Raw genomic sequence first — 14,309 nt, forward strand, 5'->3', positions numbered from 1 at the left:
TGGCTACATTGTACACTGTGTTAGTCTTACCAAACCCTTACTGTACATAGTTGAGGCCTACTGTGTGGTGCACAGTGAAATAAGTACTTGTTCATGTTTTGTTTACAACATATCTGCTAACAGAACCCAGAATGATGTTTGCTTTTTTTAATGCAATGTTACACTGACTCTGTGATCTGCCATGACCTTTTCCACAGCTCTCCTTCACAGGCAGTCATTTCCCATTTTCTATGTAGCATACTTTGCATTTGTGCTTAATAAATTGAAATCTAAATTCAGATCATTTCTTGATGTTTGTCCAAATCATTTTGAATTTTAATCTTATCCGCCAAAGCACTTGCAACCCACCCAGCTTGATATCATCCATAAACTTTATAGTTGTACTCTGTGTGCCATTATCTAAATAATTAATGAAGATATTGAACAGAACTGTAGCCAAGACTGATCCCTATAAGAATGCAAACACTTTGTATCCAGGATTGGACAGGATTGTCCATATTTTATTTAAAGTTGTATCAATAACAGTGGGGGAGAGGGAGGAGGAAGATAAGTGGCCTGTGGCTAGCTAGAGTTCACTAGGTTTAGTCCTTGGCAGACTGCCAGCACTTTATTTACCTATGCATCTGCAGGTACAGCTGCTTGCTGCCCCTGTTGGCCACAAATGGCTGTTCCTGGCCAAAGGGAGCTGTGGGAAGTGGTTCGGACTTGGATACCACTCACATGCATCTGACGAAGTGGGTCTTTGCCCACGAAAGCTTATGCTCCTACACTTCAGTTAGTCTATAAGGTGCCACAGGACTCCTCGCCACTTACTGCAGTTCTCCGTGGCTGGGAATGGTGATCCTCAGCCAATGGGAGTTGCAAGCAGCTGTACTTTCAGACTCATAGATAACTAAACCACCGACAGCCTGCCAAGGGCTAACCCTGGTGAACCGTATCTGGTTTGAGTGATGAATATTGCCCACCACTGACTTCCCTTTTACACATATAACTTCCTTTAATCACTGGATTAGATTCCATGCAATCCCCCTTGTTTAATACTATATTTGGCACATAATATAATATTTTAATGTTAATATCAGTTTATTTTTAATGAATTCATTCATGAATAGGGAAAAAAGGGGAAATATCTTTATCTGTACCAGCATTGTGCTCTTACGAAACGCTTCAGCAGCTCTGACTTTCCTCCATCTGAAAAATATCTTGCCATTATACCTTGAGGGTATTTTTTTTCTTTTGGCCATCTGCTCTGAGTTTGTTTGGTTGGTTGTATTTCTTCTGAACAGTCTTGACTCCTGAGCAATTTTTAACTTAGTTAACTACAAGGAATCCACAATTTCTTTCACCCTCATCCTCCTCCATAGTGGGCCTTTGCTGCTATAAATGTGTATTATTTGTGCTAGGTGTCTGAGTCCAGAGAAGCTGGGCTCTGTAAATCTTAAGGGATACTTCCATATGCCTTGTTTACAGTAATTTCTATAATCCAGGTTGGATTAAGTTAGTTTGTAAAAAGTCAGTTTGTTGTTCTTATCAGTTGTTTATATATTCATTCTTTAAAAACCTTTGTGGGAGACTGTTGTATTTATCATCTATATTCCTCTGCCTGCCTCTAAGAGGTTCCAGTGCTAACTCTTGCAGAAAGACCTGTTGGCACGGATATCTGTGGGACTCTGTCTTTGTACAGTTCAAACAGCCAGGCTCTTCAGCCTCCCTGCTGTGTCACTATTATCAAACTTATCTCATCATAAATGAGAAAGCCCACCTGCTCATTTTGATAGAAATTTGGAAAGAAGCAAAAACCACTATCATTTCCTTTCATGTTATGAATTACTGATGTTCCAATTTGATTAAAAGAAAGTTTCTTTCTGTTGAAACAAGGTCTAATCTTGGTCGTAAGAGCACACTCTAGAATGCACCAATATTTTCATAAGAGCTCTTATAACTAGAAAAGTTCATGAAATGTCTTGCAGAATCTTTATCATTTTCACTCCTGATAATACAGAAAATATCACAAGACTGCATTTTAGAGTAGAAATAGGACTTCTTCTAGAGTGTTAATGTGAGACATGCTGGTGTGATTACTAAGCAAAAACCAAATATTTTAAGGCTACCTTATATGACCTCTGCTTATAATTCAGTAACATAAACTTTAGTAAACTGCATTGGTTAACATCAGAACCACCGCACTCCAATAACCATCCAAACAAATCCTTTCCAGTATTCATAGAATCTACTCTAATTTTTGGTGCTTATCTTGACTCAGTTCCAAAGGTTTATTGTCACAAACACCACTATTCAAGAGTCTTTGGATATGTCTAAAACAGCACACTTATTTCAAAATAAGCTATTTTGGATTTTTTTTCCGAAATAGCTTATTTTGAAATAGCGCATCTACACTACAGAGAAACCTCAAAATTAATCCAAGGCAGGTTTCCCTAATGTGGATGTGCTGCCTCAATTTAGAGCCCCAGGAGTCACTGAGGAATAATTACTTTAAATGGCCCTGCGGAGGAACTATTTTAAAATAGAAGTAGTTGTGTGTCTACACTACTGCTACTCTGAAATAGCTATTTCGGAATAGGCATTATTCCTTGTAGAATGAGGTTTACAAAAGTCAGAAAAAGACTTCTATTATTTTGAATTTATTTTGAAATAACAGAATTCTTGTGTAGACACTCACATTGTTAATTTGAAATAATGGCCATTATTTTCAAATAATTGTGCTGTGTAGACAACCCTTTGTTATTAAAGGGATGTTTACTGTCAATATAAAACGTTCCTTTAATGGTTTTTAGTTGTGGGGTTTTAAGGACTTTTTTATGTCTGTTTTGATCATGTATGATGATTGCCAAATCTGTAACTTCTCCAGAGTGCTCAACACAGCATAGAAAATGTATGCTAATATATATTAATTATAAAAAAGCCACATTCATAAATTCACACGTATGTGAGTATGTGTAAATTAACTAAGATGGATAAACTTATAACTTCAGTAAGAATCCGGTTACAGGATTTCAAGAACTAAAATCTACCAGAGCCCAAAGCTCAAATCAGGGGTGAAATCTATAAGGTTTCTAGCATGTGTGTAGATTTTTATTGCTTTTTATGTTTTCTCTGTAATGCATTTACCTTATGAATTTGCTTAGGGAGAACTATGTAACAACTTGCAATAGCTGGCAATTCACTGTTCACGACATTCTGAGAGAAAGCAATGTGTAGGCATTGGCCTCGTAGGCAGTTTGGCTTGCTGGGTACATCATAGTATAAATCAGGGAGTTGTGTAGTGTTGAAACGCCTGATGAAGGGTGAGCAAGATGCAGAGCCCTGGCATGGAGAATTGATAGTTGGAAGCTGTAAACCTTTAAAGGGATACCCTCAAGCTACATCTAGACTGCAAGCCAATTTTGAAAGAGGCTTTTTCGAAAGGATCTTTCAAAAAGGTCTCTTTCAAAAGAGCGAGGGTAGACGGCAACCAATTCTTTCGAAAAAGCAAGCCACTTTTTCAAAAGAGAGCACCCACGCAGCCTGGATGCTCTCTTTCTAAAAAGCCCTGTTTGCATTCAAGAATGCCTTTTTTTAAAAGAGTACTTTTGAAAAAGGCATTATTTCTCGTAAAATGAGGTTTACCATGGTCGAAAAACCCGCCACGTTCTTTCGATTTAATTTCGAAATAATGCGGAGGCAGTCTAGATGCAGGGGAAGGGTTTTTTTTAGAAAAAGTCCACTTTTAAAAAAAAAACTGTAGTCTAGACACACCCTCAGTGGACCATGAAAGGGGAAAGGCAGTTACAGTTGTCCCAGATCTATGAACAAAGAATTGACACTTTGAATTTCAACATTTTTAACATAAGTTATGAAGAGGTGCAGATGCTAACCTTAACAACATTGCCAGTAAATGAAGAGAGGTCTTTAAGAACAGTGAAGTTTATATGCAGGTAGTATAAGCACAGTGCCAGATTCGTTTCCATTTTAATGTGTTTGAAATTGACTTGTGTGTTTCAATAAAATAAATGTATTAATTGCAGAGCTGTCTTCTGCAATCTGATCTTTTTGCTGCTACTTTATTAAGCAGCACATATTTTTTAAAAAATCTTAGAAAGAAATAGTCACTGAACTAGTAGTTTTTCAAGAACAGCACCATCTACACATACATTTTTATACACGATTTGAATTTGGTAGATTGATAGTTTTAAAATGGGAAATAATCAATATTAAGTTACTATGGGTTGTATCTGTTTGCAGCAGGTTGCACCACTGATGTCAATGGCAGATTTGGAATTTGCATAATTATTTTGATTGTAGCATCCTTTGACTGAGGTAATTAGCAGGATGATGTGAGAAAGTTTGCGCTATATTTTCTTGAGCTTAAAATAGATATCAGAAGACTTTTTCACAGCCTGTTTGAGATAAAGCCTTTAAATAACCATACAAGACATCATTTATAAAGTAGTAGACATTTTCTTGTAGAAATAGGGTTCATATGCAAAAAGGTTGTTTTCTTTCATATAAAATTGACAATTCAGTAAACTATATGTCTGATACATAGTAGTAGTTATGTCACAGTCATATGTACACTTTCTTAGTAGCTTCTATTTGTTCTACTTTTTTTGTACAGGTAAAATTTGTTGTAATGAGAACTGGTCTATAAAGCATGAATAATGTGGAGAGAGTTAATAAGGAAATGTTATTTACACCTTCATATACCAGACAAACTAGAGGTCACCAAATGAAATAAATAGGCAGCAGATTTAAAACAAACAAAAAATAGCGCTTATGTACACAATACAGTCAATTCATGTAACTCATTGCTAGTGGATGTTGTGAAGGCTGAAGTTGTAACTGGTCCAAAATGTATTAGATAAGTACACGGAGGATTGCCCAAGATGGAAAGAAATCCAACCCATGCTCTGGATGTTCTTGAAGCGTTGACTGCTGGAAGGTGGGAGTGGACAAAATTGCCCTGTTCTTTTTCTCCTCTGAGAGATCTGACACTGGCCATCGTTAGAAGACACCATAATAGGCTAGAAAGATCACTGGTCTCCCTGTCGCTATCTAGAACAGTGGATAATGTAAATTAGGGTCATTGTCCTTATGCACATCCAACTTGACTGGTGGGGAAGCTGCTATTGCATCACCCCATGGCACTGAAGGAAAACTTGTCTGTCACATTCAATAATCTGAATTAGACTAGTTTCATAATTGTGGGGCACAAAAGAGCCATTTGTCATTCTCTGTTTCTAGGTGCAGGCCTGCATTGATTCGATCCCTTCTGTAATTTAGAGCAACCTCAGAGTGCACTTGTCTAATTATTTTGTGTTATCTTTAAATAATACAGGTTGAAACTCTCTTAGCCGGGATTCTCTGGTCCAGCAACATTCATGGGCTGGCCCAGGGAGTCCCGGTGGAGGGCCAGTAGCTATGATCGCAGCAGGGCCAGCAGGGCAGTGGGCTGCCTGTAGTCAGCTGACAGCAGGGCCACCCAGCATGTGGTAGCGGGGCTGCCCAGTGGGGTTGGGAGACCCGATGTGTGGGTGCCTTGTGGGTCCAGGAGCGGGACGCATTGCTGCCCTGCAAATCTGGGAGCTTCTGCACTGTGCACAAGGCTGCCCAGCGGGTCGCAGAGGCATGACAGCGATGTCAACTCAGTGGGGTCAGCTCATAGTGGGGCCAGCAGGAGTTGGGGAGCCAGCTGGGAGGTCAGGGGGCCAGTGACTGGGGTCCAGAAATGATCTCCCTTGGCCTGGCAAAATCCCTCATCCAGGACCGGTTTGGTCCTGAGGGTGCCAGACCAGAGAGGCCCAACCTGTGGTATCAGAGAAGTTTATTTAGAACAGGATTTTAGCAGAGCAGAAAAGGAGAAGAATTAACAAAATAGTGAGGGGCATGATCACTTTGAGTTTACAAAGGTGTAGAAATGGGGCTGGTATTTGCATATGCTGCAAAAATAACTCATGTTTTCTGTTCCAAGGACCTATTAATTTTATGGAACACTGTTGCTCAGTGTTAGGACCCTTTATAGAATATTTGTCAGGTGCTGAGCAGTTCTGTTTCACCCAGGCAACAGATGTATCTCATTATCTCCAGAACATAAAATATCTCTGTCTCTGTGACAAGAGAGAGCTAGAGGGGGGAAAGCAGGAGGCAGGGAGAACTGGAATGTGATTGATCATCACCGTGTTAATGCATGGTACAAATTTTGTAGTTTAGACCCTTTAAATTACATGCTTCCTTCAGACTCTGGAATATCAAAGTAGATATCAGAATAGAAAATAATGCTGCTACAGGTTGCTGGATTCTGTCCATAGATATTAGCCATTGACAGCAAAGTATAATGGGTGCCAAAGGCTGGGGCTATAAATCTTCATAACCGGATAACTCTGGTCATCTGAAGAAGTGGTCTGTGCCCACGAAAGCTCACATTACCATCTACGTGTTTTGTTAGTCTATAAAGTGCTACTGGACCATTTGTTATTTTTTTCGGTAACAGACAAACTCGGCTACTCCCTGAAGGTTCATAACATTTAGGTTGACTCTCCTAAGGTCCCTTTTTTAACTGTTGCTGTTCCCTCTTGCTCTCCATTCAGTATTGTATATGTGTGAAGAGCTACATTCACAAAGAGCAGAACAGTACGAATAATGCCCCAAAACAGTGAGATACTATGTAAAAACAACTTTGCATGAAACATTATACTCAGCACTGTTACATGGTTAACTACAATATAATTCTCCAGTTCAGTAACCAAAGCAAACAATCTCATGGTGCAGATTTATTCTGTAAAACTTCAGTATGAAAACCATACAAGGAGCTATATGTTCAAATGTTGCTTTCCTGCTAGAGAAGCTATACTAAATAAAACACAGAATCTAAATTAAATATGCACTGAAATTCTGGTCACCGACTATTCCAAAGTAGTTTGGACCCAGAATTTTTTCCTTGAAGTTACTTTTTAAGTTCCTTTGTTCTATGTACATTTCATTCATTTTGTTTCTAGTGTTGTAATAAACACTTAATATTTTTAAATAGAAAGTGATGTTCACAAAACTCTGTATTTCTTCCATTTTTTTAAAAAAAAAATCTAGTTTGTTGCACAAATGAAGGCAGTACTCCAAGCTTTTAAAAAAGACCAGATAATCAGATTCTCTCTCTTGGGGTCTGTCTGTACTGCACTTATGTCCACAAAAACTACAGTTACGTCCACACTGCAATTGCGTTCTTTCAACAGAAAGTCAAAAGAACGCAAGGGGTTTTCCAACAGCAGTAACTTCTTTCTACAAGGAAGAAGCCTTTTTCCGCAAGAGCTCTTTTGGAAAAAGGCATGTATGGCTGGGAAAGAACGTTTTTTTGTTAAAAAAGTGGCCTCCAGGAAAATGCACAGGTTCCCTGGTGGCCACTCTGCCCATAGTAAACACAACTTAAATGTGCTTTTGCTGTGTGGATGCTCTCTTTCAAAAGAAGTTTTTCCAGAAGATCTCTTTTGGAAAAGCTACTTCTGAAAGAAGCCTGAAGTCTCGACATAGCTTTGATAACAAAAAACAAACAAAAACAACCCCCCTCAGGAGAAGATGGTAAGAGGAATGGCCCAAGCAGTCACAAAACAGTTTTCTGAAGTTTTTCAAACTTGAGATCACAGACCAAACATCAATATTATGAGCTGAAACCTACTTAGTTCAGATCTTTATCAAATGAAGAACATTAATTTAAAATACCATGTATAATTTGATTTTTTCTCCAATTAGAAAATATGTTGCTGTTTACTGCAGCTTATGAACGAGTATATATGGTAAATCAGGGTCAAAATGCACTCTGATCAATGTAGATGACAATTCTTGCTGACCTGAACGGAATGGTTTTTGACATTTCTATGACCCTTCCTGTTTTTAAATTTTGTAATAGTTCAATTTGGGTTTTTGCCAAAGCAGGAAAGCTTGAAGTTATTTTTCCTTGGTTGCTTACTAACGATAGGGAAATTTGCAGCTCAACAACAGTTAGAAGTACTCGTGCTAGGGCTATAACTATAGGATGAGTTCCTCTCCATTGATGAACATTCTGTTTAATAATGTTTCCAAGCTATGAAAATGTATGGCTGTATTCCCCTCTCCCCCAAAAAACCTAGAATATCATCCCCATGTCTTGTCAAAATAACACAAATACTATACTAACCTACTGCATTATAAACTCACTATACTGGCATACTTCTAATATCAAAGAACTTCTTTGATTTACCCTGGCATCACAACCTGTTTGTAATCAAGTAGGATCATTAATAATGATTTGCATTCTATTAATGTCTAGAGCCCATGCAGTGATTAGATGACCCCTTGTGATTAGCACTGTGCACATGTATAAGAGACAGTTTCCTATCCCAAAGAGCAGGAACTCCAATTTCTTTTCACACCCAAGTCTGGGTAGGGAAGCCTATAGGCATGTACAAAATCATTTAAAAAGGTAACAATGTGACTACTAAGATTTTTAGCGGTTACCCATACTGAGGATCTCTGTATTATAAAGCTTAGCTTTACACTGCAAAGCCTGCAGAACAGCTTCCCTGGGTGGGGGGCTGCCAGTCCCTGCCAGCCTCACTCCCAGGGAGCTGCAGCATGCAACCTTCAGCAGAGAGGCTGGACTGGGCCTGTCTCAGATAGGGCAGAGCCCAGAGCAGCCTCTGCTTGTGATGGTTCCTGCAGTGCTGGAGCAGCCCTCTGCCCTGGTTAAGCAGAACTGCTCCAGCCCCTAGTGGTTAACCTTTTACATTCCTAGAAGCCTCAGCTTACCTTCCTTTAGAAAGAAAAGAGTTGGGCAGTACTAGAGGAAAAAATATGGGCTCTTCATTAAGCAGTTATCTCTTCCTCATCTCCATGTTCTCTGGATGCGGTAGCCTCTGGAACTGTGCAAAAATTACAAGAACAAGCCTTGTCCCATTCCGATACTCAGCAACCCACGGACATGCAAAGGCAATAACAACTCATTATCAATGATCTACTTCAGATCAGAGCTTTGCAACCCATTTCCAATGTCTTTCTAGTGTCAGAGAATTCAGGACAGGCAGAGCATGACCCTGCCTGAAGCATCTAATCAGTCAGAATGGAGACTGTCTTCAAAGCATTCCTATTTTTACCATCCTCCAACAATTCTTACGTTTTGCATCTGAAAGTAGTGTTTCTTCTTCGAGTGATGTCCCAGTGGGTGCTCCACTACAGGTGTCAGGCCCGTCCCGGCGCCGCAAACCGGAAAGTCTTCGCTAGCAGTAGCCCCCTCCGGAGGACCGCGCATATGCAGAGCGTCCCGCGGCGTTCGCGCCTTTTCTGCATCGCGCGGTCCGACCCGCCAGTTCCTCCTAACCGTCCACGGCCACAGACGGATTTGGAACACGCTCCTCTCCTGAGGAGAAATCATTGATATATTTAGATATTCTTCCCAGTTAGCCCCTTCCTACTTAGTGTTAGTCAGTTATTGCTTAGATTAGTTAGTTAATAGTTGATAGTTTAAAAAAAAATAATACTCCTTTCCCATTATAAACTGTGAGGCACGCTCCGGCGAGCCCCTCAAGTTGATCTTTCCCCGGAGACCTCTTCAGCAGACATGCCCGGCTCTCCGGGATTTAAGAAATGTGCCTCGTGTGGAGAGGCCATGCCCGTCTCTGATGGCCACTCCCGTTGCATTCACTGCCTAGGAGAGGGCCACATCCCCCAGAAATGTGGCCACTGTGCCAAGTTAACCGCACGCACAAGGCGCGACAGAGAAATGCGCCTGAAAATGCTGCTTTTCAATAAGGCCCTCCAGCCCCCGTCAGCAACACAACGAGAGGATTCAGGGGCGCAGAAGCCTAAGGACGGGAGAGGCGCCGCTCCGTCCAAGAGCCCAAGTGCTACAGACGCACGAGGCTCGTCGGGCCACCCTTCCGCGCAGGGAGCGGTCAAATTATCGAAAGCCCGCAGCACATCAGCGCCGAGTCCCGCGCTATCAGTGATATCGGTCCCGCCGGGCCGCCCGGAATCGGCACCATCATCAGCGGCACCGAGTCTCCGAACGGCACCGCAGCCAGATACGGTGCGGTCCTCGGCACCGAGGCGCTCGGCACCGTTGCCTCATGATTGCTCCCAGGCTAAGCCGGCACCGGGAGTCGACCCCGGCACTGAAGCCTAAGCAGGCACCGAAGTCTAAGCCACAGCCACCTAAGGCACCGGATACGGCACCGAAGAAACACTCGGCACCTAGGTCTTCCCATTCAAGACCTAGTGATGCAGTTATCCCACGCGCTCAGGGCACGTCGGCACCAATACGCACCGACCAACCATCGTGCGCGGCTGAGCCGGCTCCGTGTGTGGTTGCGGCACCGGCCCTTGCGGCTCTACAACCCCATGTCTCTGAGAGTGACACGGCTCCACCATCCCCATCTTCGGCACCTAGGCCACCACACCTTCCGGGGGAAGTCTCAGAAGTTGCCTCAGTTGCCTCCATTCCGGGTAGCCCGGTCCCCCAGACACTACCATCCATGGCGGTACCGACTAAGGCACAAAGGAAGACCCACCATCCTTGCACACCTTCTCCAGGTTCAGATAGAGCAACCTTCTCTCCTGGACCATCGCTCTCACCACCTCAAAGACGGCGGGACCATTACTACGATTATTCCCCAACGCATCGCTATTACAGATCCCCAAGGCGATCCATTACACCGCCTCACTATCACCGCTCATATTACTCGAGATCCCCGTATCGTTATTCATACCGCTCACGATCCCCACGATCTCGTCCTCGTTCCCGTTACTATCGCCACAGGAGCGCCGCTTCGTATTCTCCGCAGTATTCACACCGTGGTTCTCACCTTCGTGTGCACACCTCGCCTCATTCTGATCGTTCACGTTCAGTTACAAGACACTCACCCTCGTCCCCAGACCGACAACAATTATATTCGCTACGGCCGACTACCCAGGGCTCGATTCCACCGGCTCAACGCCCACCAACACCTACCGGGGATGCGTCAACTACTTCCGCCCCGCATGACGATACCACTCAGTCGCCGGTGGCAGAGCACCAGCCCGTGGCCTCTCCGACAGATGCCGCTTCTTCTTCCCCAGACGACGCGGTTTTTAATGACGAACCTCCTCTTGCGGACGACTACTAGCAATTTCATGAACTTTTCAAACGGGTGGCGCATTCTCAAAACTTACGCACCTCTGGGGCATCACCAAAACACTATGCCCTCCTTAGAAACTTGCAGCAGTCCAGCAAGTCAAAACTAGCTCTCCCCTTTGATGCCGCTATCCTGGAAGTAGCTAATGACATCTGGCAAACCCCGGCATCTATGCCCCCTACCAATAAACGCACAGACAGAAAATACTTTATTGATGCCAAAGACGCAGAATTTCTTTTCACTCACCCCGTACCAAATTCCATCGTTGTTGACGCAGCTCAACAAAAGGCAAGGTCCACACAAGTGAGAAATTCCACTGCGGACAAAGAAGCCAAGCGTCTGGACTTGCTCGGCAGGAAGGTATATTCGTCGGCAACAGCCACTTTAAGGATGGCAAACTACTCTGCCCATCTTGCTAACCATGACTTCGATAACTACTTGAAGTTGGTGCCGTTGACACAACACCTTCCTCATTCCAAGAGAGACGTACTGAAATCCATTGTACAGGAGGGCTACACAGTGGCCCGTAATGCACTCCAGATATCTCTGGATATTGCCGACTCAGCTTCCCGCACTACGGCGACATCCATTGTCATGCGGCGTGACTCTTGGCTCCACCTGGCCTCTGTGCCAAAAGATCTACAGCCAAAGGTGGAAGACCTTCCGTTCGACCGAGCGTCCTTGTTTGCTCAAAACACGGATCAAGTGTTTCACTCTGGAAAGGACTCCCAAACCACGTTAAGAACTCTCGGGATGTACACTCCGCCTTTCAGGCGCAGGAGAGCTTGGCCGTATAACAGACAAAGGCCTCCTCCTTCTTCTTCTTTTTATTCCAACCAACGCTTTAGACCTTACGACCAACATAGACAAAGGCAGCGCCCCCAACGCCGCCGCCAGCAGCCTAACAAAAACCACAACCAGCAACAACTGCGGCAGCAGGTTTGACGGACTGGTCGAGGGTCTGTGTACCATCCCCCTACTGGGAACCCCAATACAAGTAACCAAGCGCTTTCACTGCCATCTGAACCCTTACTCCCTTCGTTGGTTCGCCATCACCACCGACCGTTGGGTCAGGGAGATCGTAACCTCTGGCCTCACCATTCCGTTCTCCACTTTACCTCCCACCAACCCCCCATCCCTGTCCCTTTTCAGGGACCCCTCTCACGAATCCCTGCTACGTCAGGAGGTCATGCACCTGCTTACCATGGGTGCGATGGAAATAGTTCCTCCCGAGTTTCGAGGCAGAGGTTTCTATTCCCGGTACTTTCTCACCGAGAAGAAGTCGGGGGGATGGAGACCGATCCTAGATCTTCGCGGCCTCAACCGCCACCTGCGAAAACACAGATTCAAGATGGTTACTCTGGGTTCCATCATCCCAGCACTACACAGAGGGGATTGGTTCGCGTCCCTCGACTTACAGGACGCATACTTCCATATCGCCATCCATCCAGCTCACAGGAGATTTCTACGCTTTACCGTGGGAGACGATCATTACCAATACACGGTGCTCCCCTTTGGCCTATCCGCAGCCCCAAGAGTGTTTTCAAAGACCATGGCAGTCGTAGCTGCGTACCTCCGTCGAGCCGGCATCACCATCTTTCCTTATCTCGACGACTACCTCCTCACGGCCCCTTCGAGACAGGAGGCCGAGACCGCAGTTGCCACTACAAAAGGGATCTTCGAGACTCTTGGACTAATTATCAATCTTCCAAAATCTACTCTGGTTCCCGCCCAGTCCATCGTTTTCATTGGAGCCAAACTAGACTCTACCACCGCTACGGCGTACCTACCTACAGACAGAGCCGACGCCATACGGGACCTATCGAGCGTCTTGCTTACGGCCCCGACAGTCTCATACCTTACCTGCCTGAAGCTGTTAGGCCACATGGCCTCCACCACGTATGTTATAAACTACGCTCGCCTCCACATGCGATGTCTACAACATTGGCTCCTTGTAGCCTACAAACCGGGCATTACCAATATCAACAGTCTCACACCTGTCCCTGCCCGTGTCAAAGAATCGCTTGCATGGTGGCTCCAACCGGCCAATACACTGGCGGATGTTCCCTTCCGGATCCAATCCCCGTCAATTCAGATTACCACGGATGCATCCCTTGTAGGCTGGGGGGCGCATATGCTGCACTACCAGGTCCAAGGTTTATGGTCCCACCAAGAATCCCTACTTCACATAAACTTCCTGGAACTCAGGGCAGTTTTCAACGCTTGTCGCCTCTTTGTCCACGAAATACAGGGAACCACTCTACAGGTCCTTACGGACAACAAATGCACTGTATACTACATCAATCGACAGGGTGGAGCCAGGTCCAGGACTCTGTGTGCGGAATCAGTGCGCCTCTGGAACTGGGCAATTCGTCACAACGTAACACTCACAGCCTCCTATCTCCCCAGCAAAACCAATACAATTGCGGATGCACTCAGCAGATCCTTCTATTCCCAACACGAATGGGAACTCCTTCACTCCGTAGCCCGCAATCTGTTCCAGCTATGGGGCTACCCAGAGATCGACCTCTTTGCTACTCGCGACAACAAGAAATGTCGCGCTTACTGCTCAAGAGCGGGCATAGGCACCCAATCGATGGGGGATGCCTTCCTGCTCAGGTGGGGAACATACCGTCTCTTATACGCCTTTCCCCCAATTCCACTGATACCCCAAGTAATAGAGAAGATACTATCCGACTCAGCGACAGTAATCCTGGTGGCCCCCTTCTGGCCTCACCAGACATGGATCACGCAACTCATGCAGATGTCGGTGTCCAGACCTCGACGACTTCCACGGATCAGCAACTTGATCTCGCAGCAAAACGGCAATCTTCTCCATCCGGACATCGACCGTTTGCACCTGACAGCTTGGCTCCTAACTGGCTCCAAGGCCTAGAGCTAACTTGCTCTCAAGCAGTCAGGGACGTACTAGTACAGAGCAGACGCCACAGCACTCAACGATCTTACCTCTACAAGTGGCGTCGCTTCTTCGCGTGGTGCCAATCACAGACCATCGATCCTCTCAAGGCACATATTCAGTGCATCCTAGACTATGTACTTCATTTACATTCGCAAGGATTGGCTGCTGCTTCCCTAAGAGTACACTTGGCAGCAATTTCGGCCTTTCACGCTCCAATAGAGGGTTTTTCCATCTTCTCTCATCCACTTACGAAGAAG

At 44.6% G+C, this 14,309-nt stretch overlaps 1 protein-coding gene across 3 annotated transcripts in view; it reads left to right on the forward strand.

Annotated features, from left to right (window-relative positions):
* The window catches only part of PCDH15 (protocadherin related 15), a 1,468,744-nt gene that overhangs the window by 148,163 nt on the left and 1,306,272 nt on the right, over positions 1–14,309 (forward strand). The window lies entirely within an intron of this gene.

Source organism: Pelodiscus sinensis, chromosome 8 (genome assembly GCF_052426305.1).
Source record: "Pelodiscus sinensis isolate ZL-2025 chromosome 8, ASM5242630v1, whole genome shotgun sequence".
NCBI classification, from domain to species: Eukaryota; Metazoa; Chordata; order Testudines; family Trionychidae; genus Pelodiscus; species Pelodiscus sinensis.